The sequence below is a fragment of the Phyllobates terribilis genome, unplaced genomic scaffold, assembly GCF_046119375.1.
Source record: "Phyllobates terribilis strain yellow unplaced genomic scaffold, ASM4611937v1 Scaffold_4__5_contigs__length_816908805, whole genome shotgun sequence".
Taxonomy (NCBI): domain Eukaryota; kingdom Metazoa; phylum Chordata; class Amphibia; order Anura; family Dendrobatidae; genus Phyllobates; species Phyllobates terribilis.
The window spans coordinates 3,994,735-4,017,421 of NW_027362764.1; positions in this window are offsets into that span (position 1 = coordinate 3,994,735).

Here is a 22,687-nt window from a genome sequence, read left to right on the forward strand (position 1 = left end):
CAGTATCACACAGGATAGGATTAGATACACGGCTCAGCAGACAGTATCACACAGGATAGCATTAGATACACGGCTCAGCAGACAGTATCACATAGGATAGGATTAGATACACGGCTCAGCAGACAGTATCACACAGGATAGGATTAGATACACTGCTCAGCAGGCAGCATCACACAGGATAGGATTAGATACACAGCTCAGCAGACAGTATCACACAGGATAGGATTAGATACACGGCTCAGCAGATAGTATCACACAGGATAGGATTAGATACACGGCTCAGCAGAAAGTATCACACAGGATAGGATTAGATACACAGCTCAGCAGACAGTATCACACAGGATAGGATTAGATACACGGCTCAGCAGACAGTATCACACAGGATAGGATTAGTTACACAGCTCAGCAGACAGTATCACACAGGATAGGATTAGATACACAGCTCAGCAGACAGTATCACACAGGAGAGGATTAGATACACGGCTCAGCAGACAGTATCACACAGGAGAGGATTAGATACACAGCTCAGCTGACAGTATCACACAGGATAGGATTAGATACACGGCTCAGCAGATAGTATCACACAGGATGGGATTAGATACACAGCTCAGCAGATAGTATCACACAGGATAGGATTAGATACACAACTCAGCCAACAGTATCACACAGGATAGGATTAGATACACAGCTCAGCAGACAGTATCACACAGGAGAGGATTAGATACATGGCTCAGCAGACAGTATCACACAGGATAGGATTAGATACACAGCTCAGCTGACAGTATCACACAGGATAGGATTAGATACACGGCTCAGCAGACAGTGTCACATAGGATTAGATACACAGCTCAGCCGACAGTATCACATAGGATTAGATACACAGCTCAGCCGACAGTATCACATAGGATTAGATACACGGCTCAGCAGACAGTATCACACAGGATAGGATTAGATACACGGCTCAGCAGACAGTATCACACAGGAAAGGATTAGATACACAGCTCAGCAGACAGTATCACACAGGATAGGATTAGATACACTGCTCAGCAGACAGTATCACACAGGATAGGATTAGATACACAGCTCAGCAGACAGTATCACACAGGATAGGATTAGATACACTGCTCAGCAGACAGTATCACATAGGATTAGATACACAGCTCTGCCGACAGTATCACACAGGAGAGTATTAGATACACAGCTCAGCAGACAGTATCACACAGGACAGGATTAGATACACAGCTCAGCAGACAGTATCACGCAGGATAGGATTAGATACACGGCTCAGCAGACAGTATCACATAGGATAGGATTAGATACACAGCTCAGCAGACAGTATCACACAGGATAGGATTAGATACACAACTCAGCAGACAGTATCACACAGGATAGGATTAGATACACTGCTCAGCAGACAGTATCACACAGGATAGGATTAGATACACAGCTCAGCAGACAGTATCACATAGGATAGGATTAGATACACGGCTCAGCAGAAAGTATCACACAGGATAGGATTAGATACACAGCTCAGCAGACAGTATCACACAGGATAGGATTAGATACACGGCTCAGCAGACAGTATCACACAGGATAGGATTAGATACACGGCTCAGCAGACAGTATCACACAGGATAGGATTAGATACACAGCTCAGCAGACAGTATCACACAGGATAGGATTAGATACACGCTCAGCAGACAGTATCACACAGGATAGGATTAGATACACAGCTCAGCAGACAGTATCACACAGGATAGGATTAGATACACGGCTCAGCAGACAGTATCACATAGGATAGGATTAGATACACGGCTCAGCAGACAGTATCACACAGGATAGGATTAGATACACTGCTCAGCAGGCAGCATCACACAGGATAGGATTAGATACACAGCTCAGCAGACAGTATCACACAGGATAGGATTAGATACACGGCTCAGCAGATAGTATCACACAGGATAGGATTAGATACACGGCTCAGCAGAAAGTATCACACAGGATAGGATTAGATACACAGCTCAGCTGACAGTATCACGACGGATAGGATTAGATACACTGCTCAGCAGACAGTATCACATAGGATTAGATACACAGCTCAGCCGACAGTATCACATAGGATTAGATACACAGCTCAGCCGACAGTATCACATAGGATTAGATACACGGCTCAGCAGACAGTATCACACAGGATAGGATTAGATACACGGCTCAGCAGACAGTATCACACAGGAAAGGATTAGATACACGGCTCAGCAGACAGTATCACACAGGATAGGATTAGATACACGGCTCAGCAGACAGTATCACACAGGAAAGGATTAGATACACTGCTCAGCAGACAGTATCACACAGGATAGGATTAGATACACAGCTCAGCAGACAGTATCACACAGGATAGGATTAGATACACTGCTCAGCAGACAGTATCACACAGGATAGGATTAGATACACAGCTCAGCAGACAGTATCACACAGGATAGGATTAGATACACGGCTCAGCAGACAGTATCACATAGGATAGGATTAGATACACAGCTCAGCAGACAGTATCACACAGGATAGGATTAGATACACAACTGAGCAGACAGTATCACACAGGATAGGATTAGATACACTGCTCAGCAGACAGTATCACACAGGATAGGATTAGATACACTGCTCAGCAGGCAGCATCACACAGGATAGGCTTAGATACACAGCTCAGCAGACAGTATCACACAGGATAGGATTAGATACACGGCTCAGCAGACAATATCACATAGGATAGGATTAGATACACGGCTCAGCAGACAGTATCACACAGGAGAGGATTAGATACACGCCTCAGCAGACAGTATCACACAGGATAGGATTAGATACACGGCTCAGCAGATAGTATCACACAGGATGGGATTAGATACACAGCTCAGCAGATAGTATCACACAGGATAGGATTAGATACACAACTCAGCCGACAGTATCACACAGGATAGGATTAGATACACAGCTCAGCAGACAGTATCACACAGGAGAGGATTAGATACACGGCTCAGCAGACAGTATCACACAGGATAGGATTAGATACACAGCTCAGCTGACAGTATCACACAGGATAGGATTAGATACACTGCTCAGCAGACAGTATCACATAGGATTAGATACACAGCTCAGCCGACAGTATCACATAGGATTAGATACACAGCTCAGCCGACAGTATCACATATGATTAGATACACGGCTCAGCAGACAGTATCACACAGGATAGGATTAGATACACGGCTCAGCAGACAGTATCACACAGGAAAGGATTAGATACACGGCTCAGCAGACAGTATCACACAGGATAGGATTAGATACACGGCTCAGCAGACAGTATCACACAGGAAAGGATTAGATACACTGCTCAGCAGACAGTATCACACAGGATAGGATTAGATACACAGCTCAGCAGACAGTATCACACAGGATAGGATTAGATACACTGCTCAGCAGACAGTATCACATAGGATTAGATACACAGCTCTGCCGACAGTATCACACAGGAGAGTATTAGATACACAGCTCAGCAGACAGTATCACACAGGACAGGATTAGATACACAGCTCAGCAGACAGTATCACACAGGATAGGATTAGATACACGGCTCAGCAGATAGTATCACATAGGATAGGATTAGATACACAGCTCAGCAGACAGTATCACACAGGATAGGATTAGATACACAACTCAGCAGACAGTATCACACAGGATAGGATTAGATACACTGCTCAGCAGACAGTATCACACAGGATAGGATTAGATACACTGCTCAGCAGGCAGCATCACACAGGATAGGATTAGATACACAGCTCAGCAGACAGTATCACACAGGATAGGATTAGATACACGGCTCAGCAGACAATATCACATAGGATAGGATTAGATACACGGCTCAGCAGAAAGTATCACACAGGATAGGATTAGATACACAGCTCAGCAGACAGTATCACACAGGATAGGATTAGATACACGGCTCAGCAGACAGTATCACACAGGATAGGATTAGATACACGGCTCAGCAGACAGTATCACACAGGATAGCATTAGATACACGGCTCAGCAGACAGTATCACATAGGATAGGATTAGATACACGGCTCAGCAGACAGTATCACACAGGATAGGATTAGATACACAGCTCAGCAGACAGTATCACACAGGATAGCATTAGATACACGGCTCAGCAGACAGTATCACATAGAATAGGATTAGATACACGGCTCAGCAGGCAGCATCACACAGGATAGGATTAGATACACAGCTCAGCAGACAGTATCACACAGGATAGGATTAGATACACTGCTCAGCAGACAGTATCACACAGGATAGGATTAGATACACAGCTCAGCAGACAGTATCACACAGGATAGGATTAGATACACTGCTCAGCAGACAGTATCACATAGGATTAGATACACAGCTCTGCCGACAGTATCACACAGGAGAGTATTAGATACACAGCTCAGCAGACAGTATCACACAGGACAGGATTAGATACACAGCTCAGCAGACAGTATCACGCAGGATAGGATTAGATACACGGCTCAGCAGACAGTATCACATAGGATAGGATTAGATACACAGCTCAGCAGACAGTATCACACAGGATAGGATTAGATACACAACTCAGCAGACAGTATCACACAGGATAGGATTAGATACACTGCTCAGCAGACAGTATCACACAGGATAGGATTAGATACACAGCTCAGCAGACAGTATCACATAGGATAGGATTAGATACACGGCTCAGCAGAAAGTATCACACAGGATAGGATTAGATACACAGCTCAGCAGACAGTATCACACAGGATAGGATTAGATACACGGCTCAGCAGACAGTATCACACAGGATAGGATTAGATACACGGCTCAGCAGACAGTATCACACAGGATAGGATTAGATACACAGCTCAGCAGACAGTATCACACAGGATAGGATTAGATACACGCTCAGCAGACAGTATCACACAGGATAGGATTAGATACACAGCTCAGCAGACAGTATCACACAGGATAGGATTAGATACACGGCTCAGCAGACAGTATCACATAGGATAGGATTAGATACACGGCTCAGCAGACAGTATCACACAGGATAGGATTAGATACACTGCTCAGCAGGCAGCATCACACAGGATAGGATTAGATACACAGCTCAGCAGACAGTATCACACAGGATAGGATTAGATACACGGCTCAGCAGATAGTATCACACAGGATAGGATTAGATACACGGCTCAGCAGAAAGTATCACACAGGATAGGATTAGATACACAGCTCAGCTGACAGTATCACGACGGATAGGATTAGATACACTGCTCAGCAGACAGTATCACATAGGATTAGATACACAGCTCAGCCGACAGTATCACATAGGATTAGATACACAGCTCAGCCGACAGTATCACATAGGATTAGATACACGGCTCAGCAGACAGTATCACACAGGATAGGATTAGATACACGGCTCAGCAGACAGTATCACACAGGAAAGGATTAGATACACGGCTCAGCAGACAGTATCACACAGGATAGGATTAGATACACGGCTCAGCAGACAGTATCACACAGGAAAGGATTAGATACACTGCTCAGCAGACAGTATCACACAGGATAGGATTAGATACACAGCTCAGCAGACAGTATCACACAGGATAGGATTAGATACACTGCTCAGCAGACAGTATCACACAGGATAGGATTAGATACACAGCTCAGCAGACAGTATCACACAGGATAGGATTAGATACACGGCTCAGCAGACAGTATCACATAGGATAGGATTAGATACACAGCTCAGCAGACAGTATCACACAGGATAGGATTAGATACACAACTGAGCAGACAGTATCACACAGGATAGGATTAGATACACTGCTCAGCAGACAGTATCACACAGGATAGGATTAGATACACTGCTCAGCAGGCAGCATCACACAGGATAGGCTTAGATACACAGCTCAGCAGACAGTATCACACAGGATAGGATTAGATACACGGCTCAGCAGACAATATCACATAGGATAGGATTAGATACACGGCTCAGCAGACAGTATCACACAGGAGAGGATTAGATACACGCCTCAGCAGACAGTATCACACAGGATAGGATTAGATACACGGCTCAGCAGATAGTATCACACAGGATGGGATTAGATACACAGCTCAGCAGATAGTATCACACAGGATAGGATTAGATACACAACTCAGCCGACAGTATCACACAGGATAGGATTAGATACACAGCTCAGCAGACAGTATCACACAGGAGAGGATTAGATACACGGCTCAGCAGACAGTATCACACAGGATAGGATTAGATACACAGCTCAGCTGACAGTATCACACAGGATAGGATTAGATACACTGCTCAGCAGACAGTATCACATAGGATTAGATACACAGCTCAGCCGACAGTATCACATAGGATTAGATACACAGCTCAGCCGACAGTATCACATATGATTAGATACACGGCTCAGCAGACAGTATCACACAGGATAGGATTAGATACACGGCTCAGCAGACAGTATCACACAGGAAAGGATTAGATACACGGCTCAGCAGACAGTATCACACAGGATAGGATTAGATACACGGCTCAGCAGACAGTATCACACAGGAAAGGATTAGATACACTGCTCAGCAGACAGTATCACACAGGATAGGATTAGATACACAGCTCAGCAGACAGTATCACACAGGATAGGATTAGATACACTGCTCAGCAGACAGTATCACATAGGATTAGATACACAGCTCTGCCGACAGTATCACACAGGAGAGTATTAGATACACAGCTCAGCAGACAGTATCACACAGGACAGGATTAGATACACAGCTCAGCAGACAGTATCACACAGGATAGGATTAGATACACGGCTCAGCAGATAGTATCACATAGGATAGGATTAGATACACAGCTCAGCAGACAGTATCACACAGGATAGGATTAGATACACAACTCAGCAGACAGTATCACACAGGATAGGATTAGATACACTGCTCAGCAGACAGTATCACACAGGATAGGATTAGATACACTGCTCAGCAGGCAGCATCACACAGGATAGGATTAGATACACAGCTCAGCAGACAGTATCACACAGGATAGGATTAGATACACGGCTCAGCAGACAATATCACATAGGATAGGATTAGATACACGGCTCAGCAGAAAGTATCACACAGGATAGGATTAGATACACAGCTCAGCAGACAGTATCACACAGGATAGGATTAGATACACGGCTCAGCAGACAGTATCACACAGGATAGGATTAGATACACGGCTCAGCAGACAGTATCACACAGGATAGCATTAGATACACGGCTCAGCAGACAGTATCACATAGGATAGGATTAGATACACGGCTCAGCAGACAGTATCACACAGGATAGGATTAGATACACAGCTCAGCAGACAGTATCACACAGGATAGCATTAGATACACGGCTCAGCAGACAGTATCACATAGAATAGGATTAGATACACGGCTCAGCAGGCAGCATCACACAGGATAGGATTAGATACACAGCTCAGCAGACAGTATCACACAGGATAGGATTAGATACACGGCTCAGCAGATAGTATCACACAGGATAGGATTAGATACACGGCTCAGCAGAAAGTATCACACAGGATAGAATTAGATACACAGCTCAGCAGACAGTATCACACAGGATAGGATTAGATACACGGCTCAGCAGACAGTATCACACAGGATAGGATTAGATACACAGCTCAGCAGACAGTATCACACAGGATGGGATTAGATACACTGCTCAGCAGACAGTATCACACAGGATAGGATTAGATACACAGCTCAGCAGACAGTATCACACAGGATAGGATTAGATACACGGCTCAGCAGAAAGTATCACACAGGATAGGATTAGATACACAGCTCAGCAGACAGTATCACACAGGGTAGGATTAGATACACGGCTCAGCAGACAGTATCACACAGGATAGGATTAGATACACAGCTCAGCTGACAGTATCACACAGGATAGGATTAGATACACTGCTCAGCAGACAGTATCACATAGGATTAGATACACAGCTCAGCCGACAGTATCACATAGGATTAGATACACAGCTCAGCAGACAGTATCACACAGGATAGGATTAGATACACGGCTCAGGAGACAGTATCACACAGGAAAGGATTAGATACACGGCTCAGCAAACAGTATCACACAGGATAGGATTAGATACACGGCTCAGCAGACAGTATCACACAGGAAAGGATTGGATACACTGCTCAGCAGACAGTATCACACAGGATAGGATTAGATACACAGCTCAGCAGACAGTATCACACAGGATAGGATTAGATACACTGCTCAGCAGACAGTATCACATAGGATTAGATACACAGCTCTGCCGACAGTATCACACAGGAGAGGATTAGATACACAGCTCAGCAGACAGTATCACACAGGACAGGATTAGATACACAGCTCAGCAGACAGTATCACACAGGATAGGATTAGATACACGGCTCAGCAGACAGTATCACATAGGATAGGATTAGATACACAGCTCAGCAGTCAGTATCACACAGGATAGGATTAGATACACAACTCAGCAGACAGTATCACACAGGATAGGATTAGATACACAACTCAGCAGACAGTATCACACAGGATAGGATTAGATACACAACTCAGCAGACAGTATCACACAGGATAGGATTAGACACACTGCTCAGCAGACAGTATCACACAGGATAGGATTAGATACACTGCTCAGCAGACAGTACCACACAGGAGAGGATTAGATACACTGCTCAGCAGGCAGCATCACACAGGATAGGATTAGATACACAGCTCAGCAGACAGTATCACACAGGAGAGGATTAGATACACGGCTCAGCAGACAGTATCACATAGGATAGGATTAGATACACGGCTCAGCAGACAGTATCACACAGGATAGGATTAGATACACTGCTCAGCAGGCAGCATCACACAGGATAGGATTAGATACACAGCTCAGCAGACAGTATCACACAGGAGAGGATTAGATACACGGCTCAGCAGACAGTATCACACAGGATAGGATTAGATACACAGCTCAGCAGACAGTATCACACAGGATAGGATTAGATACACGGCTCAGCAGACAGTATCACACAGGATAGGATTAGATACACAGCTCAGCAGACAGTATCACACAGGATAGGATTAGATACACGGCTCAGCAGACAGTATCACACAGGATAGGATTAGATACACAGCTCAGCAGACAGTATCACACAGGATAGGATTAGATACACTGCTCAGCAGACAGTATCACACAGGATAGGAATAGATACACGGCTCAGCAGACAGTATCACACAGGATAGGATTAGATACACAGCTCAGCAGACAGTATCACACAGGAGAGGATTAGATACACAGCTCAGCAGACAGTATCACACAGGATAGGATTAGATACACTGCTCAGCAGACAGTATCACACAGGATAGGAATAGATACACGGCTCAGCAGACAGTATCACACAGGATAGGATTAGATACACTGCTCAGCAGACAGTATCACACAGGATAGGAATAGATACACGGCTCAGCAGACAGTATCACACAGGATAGGATTAGATACACAGCTCAGCAGACAGTATCACACAGGATAGGATTAGATACACAGCTCAGCTGACAGTATCACACAGGATAGGATTAGATACACGGCTCAGCTGACAGTATCACATAGGATTAGATACACAGCTCAGCCGACAGTATCACATAAGATTAGATACACAGCTCAGCAGACGGTATCACACAGGATAGGATTAGATACACGGCTCAGCAGACAGTATCACACAGGAAAGGATTAGATACACGGCTCAGCAGACAGTATCACACAGGATAGGATTAGATACACGGCTCAGCAGACAGTATCACACAGGAAAGGATTAGATACACTGCTCAGCAGACAGTATCACACAGGATAGGATTAGATACACAGCTCAGCAGACAGTATCACACAGGATAGGATTAGATACACTGCTCAGCAGACAGTATCACACAGGAGAGGATTAGATACACAGCTCAGCAGACAGTATCACACTGGATAGGATTAGATACACGGCTCAGCAGACAGTATCACATAGGATAGGATTAGATACACAGCTCAGCAGACAGTATCACACAGGATAGGATTAGATACACTGCTCAGCAGACAGTATCACAGGATTAGATACACAGCTCAGCAGACAGTATCACATAGGATCAGATACACAGCTCAGCAGACAGTATCACATAGGATCAGATACACAGCTCAGCAGACAGTATCACATAGGATTAGATACACAGCTCAGCAGACAGTATCACATGGGATTAGATACACAGCTCAGCAGACAGTATCACACAGGATAGGATTAGATACACGGCTCAGCAGACAGTATCACACAGGATAGGATTAGATACACTGCTCAGCAGGCAGCATCACACAGGATAGGATTAGATACACAGCTCAGCAGACAGTATCACACAGGATAGGATTAGATACACGGCTCAGCAGATAGTATCACACAGGATAGGATTAGATACACGGCTCAGCAGAAAGTATCACACAGGATAGGATTAGATACACAGCTCAGTAGACAGTATCACACAGGATAGGATTAGATACACGGCTCAGCAGACAGTATCACACAGGATAGGATTAGATACACAGCTCAGCAGACAGTATCACACAGGATAGGATTAGATACACTGCTCAGCAGACAGTATCACACAGGATAGGATTAGATACACAGCTCAGCAGACAGTATCACACAGGATAGGATTAGATACACAGCTCAGCAGACAGTATCACACAGGATAGGATTAGATACACGGCTCAGCAGACAGTATCACACAGGATAGTATTAGATACACAGCTCAGCTGACAGTATCACACAGGATAGGATTAGATACACTGCTCAGCAGACAGTATCACATAGGATTAGATACACAGCTCAGCCGACAGTATCACATAGGATTAGATACACAGCTCAGCAGACAGTATCACACAGGATAGGATTAGATACACGGCTCAGCAGACAGTATCACATAGGATTAGATACACAGCTCAGCAGACAGTATCACACAGGATAGGATTAGATACACTGCTCAGCAGACAGTATCACATGGGATTAGATACACAGCTCAGCAGACAGTATCACACAGGATAGGATTAGATACACTGCTCAGCAGGCAGCATCACACAGGATAGGATTAGATACACAGCTCAGCAGACAGTATCACACAGGATAGGATTAGATACACTGCTCAGCAGACAGTATCACATAGGATTAGATACACAGCTCAGCAGACAGTATCACACAGGATAGGATTAGATACACTGCTCAGCAGACAGTATCACATGGGATTAGATACACGGCTCAGCAGACAGTATCACACAGGATAGGATTAGATACACTGCTCAGCAGGCAGCATCACACAGGATAGGATTAGATACACAGCTCAGCAGACAGTATCACACAGGATAGGATTAGATACACGGCTCAGCAGATAGTATTACACAGGATAGGATTAGATACACAGCTCAGCAGACAGTATCACACAGGATAGGATTAGATACACGGCTCAGCAGAAAGTATCACACAGGATAGGATTAGATACACGGCTCAGCAGACAGTATCACACAGGATAGGATTAGATACACGGCTCAGCAGACAGTATCACACAGGATAGGATTAGATACATAGCTCAGCAGACAGTATCACACAGGATAGGATTAGATACACGGCTCAGCAGACAGTATCACACAGGATAGGATTAGATACACAGCTCAGCTGACAGTATCACACAGGATAGGATTAGATACACTGCTCAGCAGATAGTATCACATAGGATTAGATACACAGCTCAGCCGACAGTATCACATAGGATTAGATACACAGCTCAGCAGACAGTATCACACAGGATAGGATTAGATACACGGCTCAGCAGACAGTATCACACAGGAAAGGATTAGATACACGGCTCAGCAGACAGTATCACACAGGATAGGATTAGATACACGGCTCAGCAGACAGTATCACACAGGAAAGGATTAGATACACTGCTCAGCAGACAGTATCACACAGGATAGGATTAGATACACAGCTCAGCAGACAGTATCACACAGGATAGGATTAGATACACTGCTCAGCAGACAGTATCACATAGGATTAGATACACAGCTCTGCCGACAGTATCACACAGGAGAGGATTAGATACACAGCTCAGCAGACAGTATCACACAGGACAGGATTAGATACACAGCTCAGCAGACAGTATCACACCGGATAGGATTAGATACACGGCTCACCAGACAGTATCACATAGGATAGGATTAGATACACAGCTCAGCAGACAGTATCACACAGGATAGGATTAGATACACAACTCAGCAGACAGTATCACACAGGATAGGATTATATACACTGCTCAGCAGACAGTATCACACAGGATAGGATTAGATACACTGCTCAGCAGATAGTATCACACAGGATAGGATTAGATACACTGCTCAGCAGGCATCATCACACAGGATAGGATTAGATACACAGCTCAGCAGACAGTATCACACAGGAGAGGATTAGATACACGGCTCAGCAGACAGTATCACATAGGATAGGATTAGATACACGGCTCAGCAGACAGTATCACACAGGATAGGATTAGATACACGGCTCAGCAGACAGTATCACACAGGATAGGATTAGATACACTGCTCAGCAGGCAGCATCACACAGGATAGGATTAGATACACAGCTCAGCAGACAGTATCACAGGATAGGATTAGATACACAGCTCAGCAGACAGTATCACACAGGATAGGATTAGATACACGGCTCAGCAGACAGTATCACACAGGATAGGATTAGATACACGGCTCAGCAGACAGTATCACACAGGATAGGATTAGATACACAGCTCAGCAGACAGTATCACACAGGATAGGATTAGATACACTGCTCAGCAGACAGTATCACACAGGATAGGATTAGATACACGGCTCAGCAGACAGTATCACACAGGATAGGATTAGATACACTGCTCAGCAGACAGTATCACATAGGATTAGATACACAGCTCAGCCGACAGTATCACATAGGATTAGATACACAGCTCAGCAGACAGTATCACACAGGATAGGATTAGATACACTGCTCAGCAGACAGTATCACATAGGATTAGATACACGGCTCAGCAGACAGTATCACACAGGATAGGATTAGATACGCAGCTCAGCCGACAGTATCACATAGGATTAGATACACGGCTCAGCAGACAGTATCACACAGGATAGGATTAGATACACTGCTCAGCAGACAGTATCACATAGGATTAGATACACAGCTCAGCCGACAGTATCACATAGGATTAGATACACAGCTCAGCAGACAGTATCACACAGGATAGGATTAGATACACGGCTCAGCAGACAGTATCACACAGGAAAGGATTACCGTAGATACACGGCTCAGCAGACAGTATCACACAGGATAGGATTAGATACACGGCTCAGCAGACAGTATCACACAGGAAAGGATTAGATACACTGCTCAGCAGACAGTATCACACAGGATAGGATTAGATACACAGCTCAGCAGACAGTATCACACAGGATAGGATTAGATACACTCAGCAGACAGTATCACATAGGATTAGATACACAGCTCTGCCGACAGTATCACATAGGACAGGATTAGATACACAGCTCAGCAGACAGTATCACACAGGATAGGATTAGATACACGGCTCAGCAGACAGTATCACACAGGACAGGATTAGATACACAGCTCAGCAGACAGTATCACACAGGATAGGATTAGATACACGGCTCAGCAGACAGTATCACATAGGATAGGATTAGATACACAGCTCAGCAGACAGTATCACACAGGATAGGATTAGATACACTGCTCAGCAGACAGTATCACAGGATTAGATACACAGCTCAGCAGACAGTATCACATAGGATTAGATACACCGCTCAGGAGACAGAATCACACAGGATGGGATTAGATACACTGCTCAGCAGACAGTATCACACAGGATAGGATTAGATACACTGCTCAGCAGACAGTATCACACAGAATGGGATTAGATACACAGCTCAGGAGACAGTATCACACAGGATAGGATTAGATACACGGCTCAGCAGACAGTATCACATAGGATCAGATACACAGCTCAGCAGACAGTATCACATAGGATCAGATACACAGCTCAGCAGACAGTATCACATAGGATTAGATACACAGCTCAGCAGACAGTATCACATGGGATTAGAAACACAGCTCAGCAGACAGTATCACACTGGATTAGATACACAGCTCAGGAGACAATATCACACAGGATAGGATTAGATACACAGCTCAGCAGACAGTATCACATAGGATCAGATACACAGCTCAGCAGACAGTATCACATAGGATTAGATACACAGCTCAGCAGACAGTATCACATAGGATTAGATACACAGCTCAGCAGGCAGTATCACACTTGATAGGATTAGATACACAGCTCAGCAGACAGTATCACACAGGACAGGATTAGATACACGGCTCAGCAGACAGTATCACACAGGATTAGATACACATCTCAGGAGACAATATCACACAGGATAAGATTAGATACACAGCTCAGCAGACAGTATCACACTTGATAGGATTAGATACACAGCTCAGCAGACAGTATCACACTTGATAGGATTAGATACACAGCTCAGCAGACAGTATCACACTGGATAGGATTAGATGCACAGCTCAGCAGACAGTATCACACAGGATAGGATTAGATACACGGCTCAGCAGAAAGTATCACACAGGATAGGATTAGATACACAGCTCAGCAGACAGTATCACACAGGATAGGATTAGATACACGGCTCAGCAGACAGTATCACACAGGATAGGATTAGATACACAGCTCAGCAGACAGTATCACACAGGATAGGATTAGATACACTGCTCAGCAGACAGTATCACACAGGATAGGATTAGATACACTGCTCAGCAGACAGTATCACATAGGATTAGATACACAGCTCAGCCGACAGTATCACATAGGATTAGATACACAGCTCAGCAGACAGTATCACACAGGATAGGATTAGATACACGGCTCAGCAAACAGTATCACACAGGAAAGGATTAGATACACAGCTCAGCAGACAGTATCACACAGGATAGGATTAGATACACGGCTCAGCAGACAGTATCACACAGGATAGGATTAGATACACAGCTCAGCAGACAGTATCACACAGGATAGGATTAGATACACGGCTCAGCAGACAGTATCACACAGGAGAGGATTAGATACACGGCTCTGCAGACAGTATCACACAGGATAGGATTAGATACACGGCTCAGCAGACAGTATCACACAGGAAAGGATTAGATACACGGCTCAGCAGACAGTATCACACAGGATAGGATTAGATACACAACTCAGCAGACAGTATCACACAGGATAGGATTAGATACACGGCTCAGCAGACAGAATCACACAGGATTAGATACATAGCTCAGCAGACAGTATCACATAGGATCAGATACACAGCTCAGCAGACAGTATCACATAGGATTAGATACACAGCTCAGCAGACAGTATCACACAGGATAGGATTAGATACACGACTCAGCAGACAGTATCATACAGGATAGGATTAGATACACAGCTCAGCAGACAGTATCACAGGATTAGATACACAGCTCAGCAGACAGTATCACATAGGATTAGATACACCGCTCAGGAGACAGAATCACACAGGATGGGATTAGATACACAGCTCAGCAGACAGTATCACACAGGATGGGATTAGATACACAGCTCAGGAGACAGTATCACACAGGATAGGATTAGATACACAGCTCAGCAGACAGTATCACATAGGATTAGATACACAGCTCAGCAGACAGTATCACATGGGATTAGATACACAGCTCAGCAGACAGTATCACACTGGATTAGATACACAGCTCAGGAGACAATATCACACAGGATAGGATTAGATACACAGCTCAGCAGACAGTATCACATAGGATCAGATACACAGCTCAGCAGACAGTATCACATAGGATTAGATACACAGCTCAGCAGACAGTATCACATAGGATTAGATACACAGCTCAGCAGGCAGTATCACACTTGATAGGATTAGATACACAGCTCAGCAGACAGTATCACACAGGACAGGATTAGATACACGGCTCAGCAGACAGTATCACACAGGATTAGATACACATCTCAGGAGACAATATCACACAGGATAAGATTAGATACACAGCTCAGCAGACAGTATCACACAGGATTAGATACACGGCTCAGCAGACAGTATCACACAGGACAGGATTAGATACACGGCTCAGCAGACAGTATCACACAGGATAAGATTGAATACACAGCTCAGCAGACAGTATCACACAGGATAGGATTAGATACACAGCTCAGCAGACAGTATCACACTTGATAGGATTAGATACACAGCTCAGCAGACAGTATCACACTTGATAGGATTAGATACACAGCTCAGCAGGCAGTATCACACTTGATAGGATTAGATACACAGCTCAGCAGCCAGTATCACACTTGATAGGATTAGATACACAGCTCAGCAGGCAGTATCACACTGGATAGGATTAGATGCACAGCTCAGCAGACAGTATCACACAGGATAGGATTAGATACACAGCTCAGCAGACGGTATCACACAGGATAGGATTAGATACACAGCTCAGCAGACAGTATCACACAGGATAGGATTAGATACACAGCTCAGCAGACAGTATCACACAGGACAGGATTAGATACACGGCTCAGCAGACAGTATCACACAGGATAGGATTAGATACACTGCTCAGCAGACAGTATCACACAGGACAGGATTAGATACACGGCTCAGCAGACAGTATCACACAGGATAGGATTAGATACACAGCTCAGCAGACAGTATCACACAGGATAGGATTAGATACACGGCTCAGCAGACAGTATCACACAGGATAGGATTAGATACACTGCTCAGCAGACAGTATCACACAGGATAGGATTAGATACACGGCTCAGCAGACAGTATCACATAGGATTAGATACACAGCTCAGCCGACAGTATCACATAGGATTAGATACACGGCTCAGCAGACAGTATCACACAGGATTAGATACATAGCTCAGCAGACAGTATCACATAGGATCAGATACACAGCTCAGCAGACAGTATCACATAGGATTAGATACACAGCTCAGCAGACAGTATCACACAGGATAGGATTAGATACACGACTCAGCAGACAGTATCATACAGGATAGGATTAGATACACAGCTCAGCAGACAGTATCACAGGATTAGATACACAGCTCAGCAGACAGTATCACATAGGATTAGATACACCGCTCAGGAGACAGAATCACACAGGATGGGATTAGATACACAGCTCAGCAGACAGTATCACACAGGATGGGATTAGATACACAGCTCAGGAGACAGTATCACATAGGATAGGATTAGATACACGGCTCAGCAGACAGTATCACATAGGATCAGAAACACAGCTCAGCAGACAGTATCACATAGGATTAGATACACAGCTCAGCAGACAGTATCACATAGGATTAGATCCACCGCTCAGGAGACAGAATCACACAGGATGGGATTAGATACACAGCTCAGCAGACAGTATCACACAGGATAGGATTAGATACACAGCTCAGCAGACAGTATCACATAGGATTAGATACACCGCTCAGGAGACAGAATCACACAGGATGGGATTAGATACACGGCTCAGCAGACAGTATCACACTTGATAGGATTAGATACACAGCTCAGCAGACAGTATCACACAGGACAGGATTAGATACACAGCTCAGCAGACAGTATCACACTTGATAGGATTAGATACACAGCTCAGCAGGCAGTATCACACTTGATAGGATTAGATACACAGCTCAGCAGCCAGTATCACACTTGATAGGATTAGATACACAGCTCAGCAGGCAGTATCACACTGGATAGGATTAGATACACGGCTCAGCAGACAGTATCACACAGGATAGGATTAGATACACAGCTCAGCAGCCAGTATCACACTTGATAGGATTAGATACACGGCTCAGCAGACAGTATCACACAGGATAGGATTAGATACACGGCTCAGCAGACAGTATCACACAGGATTAGATACACAGCTCAGTAGACTATCACATAGGATTAGATACACAGCTCAGCAGACAGTATCACACAGGATAATATTAGATACACAGCTCAGCAGGAAGTATCACTCTTGATAGGATTAGGTACACAGCTCAGCAGGCAGTATCACACAGGATAGGATTAGATACACAGCTCAGCAGGCAGTATCACACAGGATAGGATTAGATACATGGCTCAGCAGACAGTATCACACAGGATAGGATTAGATACACGGCTCAGCACACAGTATCACACAGGATAGGATTAGATACACAGCTCATCAGGCAGTATCACACAGGATAGGATTAGATACACGGCTCAGCAGACAGTATCACACAGGATAGGATTAGATACACAGCTCAGCACACAGTATCACACAGGATAGGATTAGATACACGGCTCAGCAGACAGTATCACACAGGATAGAATTAGATACACGGCTCAGCAGACAGTATCACACAGGAGAGGATTAGATACACGGCTCAGCAGACAGTATCACACAGGATAGGATTAGATACACAGCTCAGCACACAGTATCACACAGGATAGGATTAGATACACAGCTCAGCACACAGTATCACACAGGATAGGATTAGATGCACAGCTCAGCAGGCAGTATCACACAGGATAGGATTAGATACACAGCTCAGCAGACAGTATCACACAGGATAGAATTAGATACACAGCTCAGCGGACAGTATCACACAGGATAGGATTAGATACACGGCTCAGCAGACAGTATCACACAGGATAGGATTAGATACACAGCTCAGCAGGCAGTATCACTCTTGATAGGATTAGATACAAAGCTCAGCAGGCAGTATCACACAGGATAGGATTAGATACACAGCTCAGCAGCCAGTATCACACAGCATGGGATAAGATACACAGCTCAGCAGACAGTATCACACAGGATAGGATTAGATACACAGCTCAGCAGGCAGTATCACTCTTGATAGGATTAGATACACAGCTCAGCAGACAGTATCATACAGGAAAGGATTAGATGCACGGCTCAGCAGACAGTATCACACAGGATAGGATTAGATACACGGCTCAGCAGGCAGTATCACACAGGATAGGATTAGATACACAGCTCAGCAGGCAGTATCAGTCTTGATAGGATTAGATACACAGCTCAGCAGGCAGTATCACACAGGATAGGATTAGATACACAGCTCAGCAGCCAGTATCACACAGCATGGGATTAGATACACAGCTCAGCAGACAGTATCACACAGGATAGGATTAGATACACAGCTCAGCAGGCAGTATCACTCTTGATAGGATTAGATACACAGCTCAGCAGACAGTATCACACAGGATAGGATTAGATACACGGCTCAGCAGACAGTATCACACAGGATAGGATTAGATACACGGCTCAGCAGGCAGTATCACACAGGATAGGATTAGATACACAGCTCAGCAGATAGTATCACACAGGATAGGATTAGATACACAGCTCAGCAGACAGTATCACACAGGATAGGATTAGATGCACGGCTCAGCAGACAGTATCACACAGGATAGGATTAGATACACAGCTCAGCAGACAGTATCACACAGAAGAGGATTAGATACATGGTTCAGCAGACAGTATCACACAGGATGGGATTAGATACACAGCTTAGCAGACAGTATCACACAGGGCAGGATTAGATACACAGCTCAGCAGACAGTATCACACACAACAGGATTAGATACACAGCTCAGCAGACAGTATCACACTTGATAGGATTAGATACACGGCTCAGCAGACAGTATCATACTTGATAGGATTAGATACACGGTTCAGCAGACAGTAACACAGGAGAGGATTAGATACACAGCTCAGCAGACAGTATCACACAGGATAGGATTAGATACACGGCTCATCAGACGGTATCACACAGGATAGGATTAGATACACGGCTCAGCAGACAGTATCACACAGGATAGGATTAGATACACAGCTCAACAGACAGTATCACACAGGATAGGATTAGATACACGGCTCAGCAGGCAGTATCACACAGGGCAGGATTAGATACACGGCTCAGCAGACAGTATCACACAGGATAGGATTAGATACACGGCACAGCAGACAGTATCACACAGGATAGGATTAGATACACAGGTCAGCAGACAGTATCACACAGGATAGGATTAGATACACTGCTCAGCAGGCAGTATCACACAGGGCAGGATTAGATACACGGCTCAGCAGACAGTATCACACAGGATAGGATTAGATACACGGCTCAGCAGGCAGTATCACACAGGGCAGGATTAGATACACGGCTCAGCAGACAGTATCACACAGGATAGGATTAGATACACAGCTCAGCAGACAGTATCACACAGGATAGGATTAGATACACAGCTCAGCAGGCAGTATCACACTTGATAGGATTAGATACACAGCTCAGCAGGCAGTATCACACAGGAGAGGATTAGATACACCGCTCAGCAGGCAGTATTACACAGGTTGGGATTGGATACATCCGCCTTACTATACCGCATACACATAAAATGACCATGAAAGGAAATGATGACAAAACAGAAAAAAAGTAACAAGTTTCATGATGACACTAAAATGAAAACCAAGACAGCGATCCGTCTGTGCTCAGACTAATGAGTCAGACTGATACCCTCTTATTTCTCATATAACCAGGTCTTTTTTTCCCAACATGCACCACTATACAAGCTGCACTCTGATTGGTTACTGGGAAAAGTACAAAAGCTGGAAAATGATTGGTTACTGGGATCAACAAGAATCAGAAAATGAAAGCTTGCATTTGATTGGTTACCAGGGGCAACAAGGGCCTGCTCCTCAGAGGCCTGTGTGATGGTAAGTACATCGGGGGCTATAGACAATGACTGCAGTGTAGCCGGGGGTCCGAGCACAGCACCCGGGTGACAAAGAGGACATTGTGCGCCAAAGGACCCTTCAGGAAAGCTGAACTGTTCGTTCACCCTTTATTTTTACTCGGCCACAGGACTTGTCCCTACAATCGCTTTAGCCAGAGGTATTCCCTTCTCCAAGATGCTAATATGTAGTATGTGTAATAATAATAACAACAAATACCTCCAATTAGAAAATATTAGAAATATAGTATAGTTCTCCTGATTCACTATGCCGCTTACCCCAGGGCATTTCAGTAGCTTAGGGATCAGTGGTTACAACCACTCATATAGTGACAGCTAGTTGTTAGTGGTCGTAACCATGGATACCTAAGCTACTGCAATGCCCTGCACATGGGGTAAGCGGCATAACTAATCAGGAGAACTATACTACATTTCTAATTGGAGATATTTGCTAATATTATTATTATTATTATTATTACACCTACTACACACTGAAATAGGATCTTAGAGATTGGAATACCCCTTTTAGGAGGAGACATTTTTCATTTTTGCTCTTCTGTTTTCCCTCGTCTTCCCTAAGGTGATTCCTCAGATGAGTACCATTGTATAATATTTTTTAAGTGCCTAAAAGAATTCAGAACTTTTTTTTTTTAAAAAAAGCATTTTCTCTGTGTCGCAGTTTTCTTGGAGTCGTAACTTTTTTACTTCACGTCGATGGAGCAGTTCTTGTGTTCTGCAGACCGAGCCTCAGAGTTATTGATACCATTTTGTGGTAAATACGATGCTTCTTATTGCATTATTTGTCAGAGATGGGTCGACTGAGAAATGGCAGTTTAGGCATTTTGATTTTTTTTTGTCTGTACTTTTATCGTATGGATTTATACTTTCTTAGATCGGATCTCTACAGAGTCAAAAATACGAAATATATGCTTATTTATTTTTTTTTTTCGTTTCTTTATTTTGTAACTGGGTAAAAGGGTGATTTGAAATTGGTATTTTTATTTTTTTATTTGTTATTTTTATATTTCTAAAACCTTTTATTTATTAATTTTTACTTTATTTTTTAGTTCACATAAAGGGTCCTGGACTTTGATCACTTGTTCTATATACTGTATTTAAGCATATAGATCAGAATAAGCCTGTGGCTGAGCCTCTCAGGAGTACCAACATGGCATCGATGGGAACCTTCAGCAGCTCCCTGGCTGCCATGCCAGCCCATTAGGCCACGTTCAGTATTTGCTCAGTATTTTACATCCGTATTTGTAAGTCAAAACCAGGAGTGGGTGATAAATGCAGAAGTGGTGACGTTTCTATTATACTTTTCCTCTTAATTGTTTCATTCCTGGTTTTGGCTTACAAATACTGATGTAAAATACTGATGTAAAATACTGAACATGTGAACGTGGCTTTAGAGCCCTGTGATCAAGTTGCAGGGAGGAAGAAGGGAGCGATGGCCTCTCAGACGCCAGGGCAGGAGCATGCCCTTTACATGCAACTCTTAAGTGATTGACAGCTGCATTTAAAGGGTTAATAGCTGTGCTCTCTGCTTGCTCTGGTCACTTCTATTAGCAGCCAGTGCTTCCTGTGTAACCCAACAATTGAGTCCACACTC